At 39.4% G+C, this 5,839-nt stretch overlaps 1 protein-coding gene across 1 annotated transcript in view; it reads left to right on the top strand.

Annotated features, from left to right (window-relative positions):
* The window catches only part of LOC119422513 (slit homolog 1 protein), a 285,059-nt gene that overhangs the window by 143,775 nt on the left and 135,445 nt on the right, over nt 1-5,839 (top strand). The window lies entirely within an intron of this gene.

Genomic DNA, 5,839 nt, shown 5'->3' with positions numbered 1-5,839 from the left:
ACCTGACTGAACATTGTTGGATTTCTACCTGGATTATTGAGCATGAATTCTGGTATTACCATTATACATTTAAGACGTTCTTTAGGGGGTTAAACATGCTACAAAGTATTTTTCAGCTAACAGGTTTTAGAGGTCAACAGATTTTTTTTTACAGTGATAAGATAAGATAAAGATAAGCTAAGTTAAGATAAGATAAGAAAAGAAAAGATAGATGTAATAAAAATATATGTATGACTTTTTATAACTGTTTATTGTTGTTGCTGTTGTCCATTGTTGTCATCATTCTTTGTTGAAATCAGGTCTCTCTTGTAAATGAGTCCTCGAGGCTCAATGGGATTTACCTGTCTAAATAAAGGTTGACTGAATGAATATCTACCTATCCTGGTGAACCTTCAGCAGGACATTATCTATGTTTACATGTGCAGAATTCTTTGACCGGATTGAAATGTGTTCTGTTTGAATAATTCAAATGTATTGTTTACATGGGCACAATCTGTTCATGATGAGCGTTTACCTGCAGCGGGCTTTGTTCTGAACAGCAGTACTGACATGCGCAGAGTGGTAAACTCTCCTTAAAAAAACCACAGAAGAAGAAGTTCTACTTCCGGGTGAACGTAAACAAACCTGAGCACCAAAATGGACCCGCGACAGGTTTTAATGATGGTGGAGACGATGCTGCGCTCCCTGACTGAGCTGCAGGTGATACAGATCATTTTGAGCTCTTTCAAAGTTTCTAGTAGAAATGTTGTGTCGCTCACCGACCAGTTTTACTTCCCTGACATGCTAATGTTATTAGCATTAGCCAGGCGGAAATGGCAAAGTTGCACATGCGCAGTCAGGTCAGTTTTTCACCATCAGATAAAAACGAACAGATCGAGCGTTTACATGCGCACCCATCGGGTTTCGGATCGGCATAAACCACCCATTTTGTTCTGATTACAAATTAAATCGGATCGTGCCAAATACACAAAAAATAACCCGAACGGAGTGTTTACATGATACACTTTTATTCCGACCGGCCATTTGATCCGGTTACTTATGTCCATGTAAACATACCTATTGCTAGATAGAAATCCCTGCCTCATACTCTGGGGGACAGAATAAACACTGTAAAAAAAATATCCTACCTAAATGTCTTTATCTGTTTCAGAATTTGCCAATCTTCCTTACTAAATCATTTGGGTGGCTAAACCAGTTGGGTGGCTTTGGAGAGGGCCTCATTTAGATCCAGATCCCCCTCTGCATTACTCTGCTCTTAGCCATCTTTCAAACAGTACATATCAACCTACACTTCTAACCCAATTGTGAGCTGGGTGGTTCAGATTTGGAATCAGTTCTGGAGGACATTTAACTCTACAGAGTTAATGTTTTTGGCACCTGTGTCAAATAATCATACAAAGTATGTTTACTCCCTCAGTAGCTGATGCAGCTTTTGACACCTGGGTCTTGAGGGGAGTACATTCACTATATGATCTCTATGCTGATGATAAATTTGTCTCTTTTGAACAACTGGTACAGAAGTTTAGTGTCAACAAGCCCCAGTTTTTCAGGTATTTGCAGCTGAGACATCTTGTGAGGTCTAACGCTTGTTTTCCTTTGTACCCCTCTCAACAGTGTGTGGTTAATATTTTGGAATGCAGATCGGATTCCAAGGGGACCCTCAGCAATATCTATACACTGCTCAGTTCAAACCCCGAGACCAGTTTTGGCTCCCTTAAACTGAGGTGGGAAACAAACTTGGAGGAATCCAAATCAGACTCAATATGGTGAAAGATCATAAAGAATTAAGAACATTGACTCATCAATCTTCCTGAGACATGTTGTAATTCAATTCAAGGTGATACACAGGCAGCAATGGTCCAAAGACAAGCTGTCCAAGATCAAAGCTGACCCGAACCCCGCATGTAATCACTGTAAACAAACTACAGCTACACTTTTGGACACATTCTGGACCTTTCCCAATTTGTGGACTTTTTAGCAATCTATTTTTGACACCTCATCTGGTCTATGTGGCAAAACTGTACACCCATCACCATTCATCTCACTGCTTGAGGGGGTCCCTGTGGACATGTCCTTCAGCAAGTACGAGAAGGTTGTGATTGCTTTTGGCTCTCTTCCAGCCAGAAGACTAATACTGTGCAATTGGAAGGACCCACACACCCTGGCATATGTACATTGGATAAGAGAGGTGATATATCATATTCATTTGGAAAAAAATTATATATACCCTGTGATGAGAACAGACGTGTCAGCATGTGCTCTTTTTATTTTATTTTTCTCAGAAATTAACAGTATATCTGCAGTACTCAGAAGACACAGCAGATGGGAGCATAAGAGCCTTTCCCTTGATAACCATTAAACAAATTACTGCTTCATATTTCAACACTCCCACTTAATTTTTTAATGGTATTATAACACAAAACATTGCTGAAATAATTAATTTAACTCAACTTGTCTTGGAATATTAAACAGGAAAAAAATACCCATTTTATAACAAAACTACAAGGCAAGACAACAAAGTCCATGCTCAATAATCCAGGTATACAATCCAACATTTTTCAGTCAGGTCGTCTGGACAGTTTACTTTCTTGTGCTGAAACGTTTTGCCTTCCATCCAGAAGGCTTCATCAGTCAAGGAAACACACAACAAAACTGATTCTTCCCCCAACAGGTTACTCCAAAGTGGAACAAACCACTTTTTTATTTTCCTCCGCTCAATTTGTCTTGGTCCTTCAGTAAGATTTGCATTTTTTGCAACAAAGCCCTCTCAGAGGGGTCGTCTGCATTTTCACAGATCACATTTCTGGCTTTGTGATTTTTGACTTGTTTTTTCCAGCTTGGACAGTTACGCTTTATGTGTCCTTCTTTTCCACACTTGTAACATCTCCATGAAATCTGTCTCTCGGCTCCCACTACTTTGAATTGTCCTGTATTTCTCTGTGAACTCGTGTTGACCCGGCTGATGCACCGCCTGATGTAGCAGCACTGCAGTCATCATTAACACGGACTCTCTTTTGCTCTTCATTTATTAATGCTAGCTGAACAAACTGCAATGTCAAGTTGTCCATCTTTGTTTCCAGAGCAGTGACCATCGTAGCATAGCTTGGTGGTAAGCTGCCCAGGAGTGCTACAATCTGATGTTCTCCTTCAGTTACAGCACCTATTGCTCTTAGCTGATCAGTCCGTTCCTTCATTTGTTTTAAATGGTCATTTAAACTTTATTTTTCTTTTTTATTGTTATTTGTGTTCTCCTTTTTGTTTGTATGTTCAAAAAAAATAAATAAAAAGACAGATTAAATAAAAACTTGAAGTGGATGGTGTGGTTCTGTTGAAGACTGACGGTCCTTGAGGCAGAACCATCTGAGAAACCACAAATCCAGGTGGAACATTTTACATTCTAAAATTGCTTTGATTTTCTTTAATAATTTGACCATATTTCACACAGTAAGGTCATATATATGCAAATACTTCAATTATTTTTTCCAGAAATGTATTTTTAAAGATTTTAATATTTTCTCTGACATGTTTGCTGATAAACAACAAATACAGTTTTCACTGTTGCACCTCAGAGTCTCAGCCTAGAGTAGAACTTCCTTTGAAACAAATTTCGGATTACAACCACAGAATGAAAACATGTCCTTATTTCAAACTTTATTACTGTTCCTAAACTGTTTTCATAAAACTTGCGTTTATGTATTTGTTGTTGTTGTTTGCCTAAAATTCAGCAACGAGCACATTATAACAAACAACTGGAACTGATGAGACCACAATCACCTTTTAATCACCATATACCTGTAGCTTATATGTTTGAACAGTAAAAGTTTTCTTCGGTAGATTTTTGGACTCACAGCTCAGTCACGTTGCGTGGCAGTCCTCTGGGAAGAGCCTGCAGGTGTTTGTTGCTGCACCGGACCACCGTGTCCATACAGGTACACTGAGTGGGACACTGAAGCCCCGGAGCGCAGCTGCTGTCCTCCAGCACAGAGCCTGAACAGACACACACACTTTGGCTTGACAGGTTTCTGCATCTAATACAGCTGATTATATTTCACTTACTGAATGCATGAAAAACTGATGCAGAAAAACTGGTCCATGCATTTGTCACGTCTAGACTGGACTATTGCAATGGTTTATTATCTGGGTGTCCAAATACTTCTTTAAAACGTCTTCAGTTGATCCAAAATGCTGCTGCCAGAGTCTTAACTGGAGTTACTGGGAGAGATCATATCTCTCCAGTTTTAGCTTCTCTCTATTGGCTCCCTGTCAAATCCAGAATAGAATTCAAAATCTTACTTCTTATTTGAAAATCTTACTTAGGTTTACTTGTGGTTCCTAGAGTTTCCAGCAGCAGAATGGGAGGAAGATCTTTCAGTTCTCAGGCTCCTCTCTTGTGGAACCAACTTCCAGTTTCTGTCCATAAGACTGACACATTGATCAGTTTTAAGACTGGGATCAAGACTTTCATTTTTGATAAATCCTATAGTTAGGGTCGGCATGTTATGCTGCCTTAGGCTTAGACTACTAGAGGACAAATTGACAATTTCCGTAAATGAATTGCTAAAATTGAATGGTTTTCATTTGATACTACAGTAGTCCCTCGAATATCACGTGGGATCCGTACCCTGAAGACCCACAATAAGTGAATATCTGCAATGTAGGAATAGTAGTATAAGTAGTAAGTAGTAGTTTATTTTAGTGTATATATATATATATATATATAAATATATATATATATATATATATATATATATATTTCAATATTATTTTGAAGGCTTTTTAAAAACCTTCCCACACTCTTACAATATTCTAAACAATGTTTCTAAACTCTAAATGCTCTAAAAGAGCACATAATGTCATGATTTCAGCTCTCTGCCACCTGCCAGCGCTCTTGGCTACACCCACTTCTTCTAAAGAGCGGAGATCAACACGCTGCAGAGGGAAGCTTCTCCTGCCCTGTGGGCGGCACACAAGTGCAGCAGATGCTAAATATTGTAAAATTATTTAAAATAAAAATTCCGTCCTGATCATGCGGCTCATCCATCAATCAGCCAACTGTGTTTCATGTCCAATCTTACTTTGAAACACCGTGATGAACGAGTCTGCGATAAACAAACCACAAAATAGCGAGCTTGTCTTGAACCTGGTTTTGCTAAAAGTTTCTTCCTCTTGGGGGAGTTTTTCTTTCCACTGTCTCCTTCATGCTTGCTCAAGATGAGAGTTCTGTGATGGAGTTAAACTCAAAGCTGCTCCTCAGATAAATAATGTTCAATTATTATTTTATATATAAGAATATTTCTGATCAGAGCCCTGAGATGACTTCTGTTGTGACTTGGAGCTTTATAAATAAACTTAAGTGAATTGAAATTAATTGAATGTGGACATCATACCGTCCTCGCAGCGGAAATCAGGCACCGCTACATCCTGCAGAGGAATCTCTCGGAGGAAGGCTGGACCCTGACAGCGAGGATTTCCAGTCACAATACGACGGCTCCTGAGCCAAGCTCCAAACCAGGACAGGTGGCAGTCACAGTTAAAGGGATTGGCCAGGAGGTTCCTGATGCAAAAATATAAATAATACTATAACATGCAACACTAAACAGAACAAGTGGATGTGTGTGTGTCACTAACAGTGTGGACAGGTTGGGCAGCGTGTCGAAGGCTCCTGGCAGGATGCTGCTCAGCTGGTTGTCATAGAGGGAGAGCAGCCTGACGTTGGTCAGTCCTGTAAAGCTGCCGTTGTGGATACATCTGATCCTGTTGTTCCTCAGCATCCTAAATCAGAAAAAAATATTAAAATTCAACATTGCTTTAAGATATTATTGCTACACACACACACAGT

The sequence above is a fragment of the Nematolebias whitei genome, chromosome 16, assembly GCF_014905685.2.
Source record: "Nematolebias whitei isolate Nwh7 chromosome 16, NemWhi1, whole genome shotgun sequence".
Classification (NCBI taxonomy): domain Eukaryota; kingdom Metazoa; phylum Chordata; class Actinopteri; order Cyprinodontiformes; family Rivulidae; genus Nematolebias; species Nematolebias whitei.
This window is presented reverse-complemented; position numbering and strand designations above follow the sequence as displayed.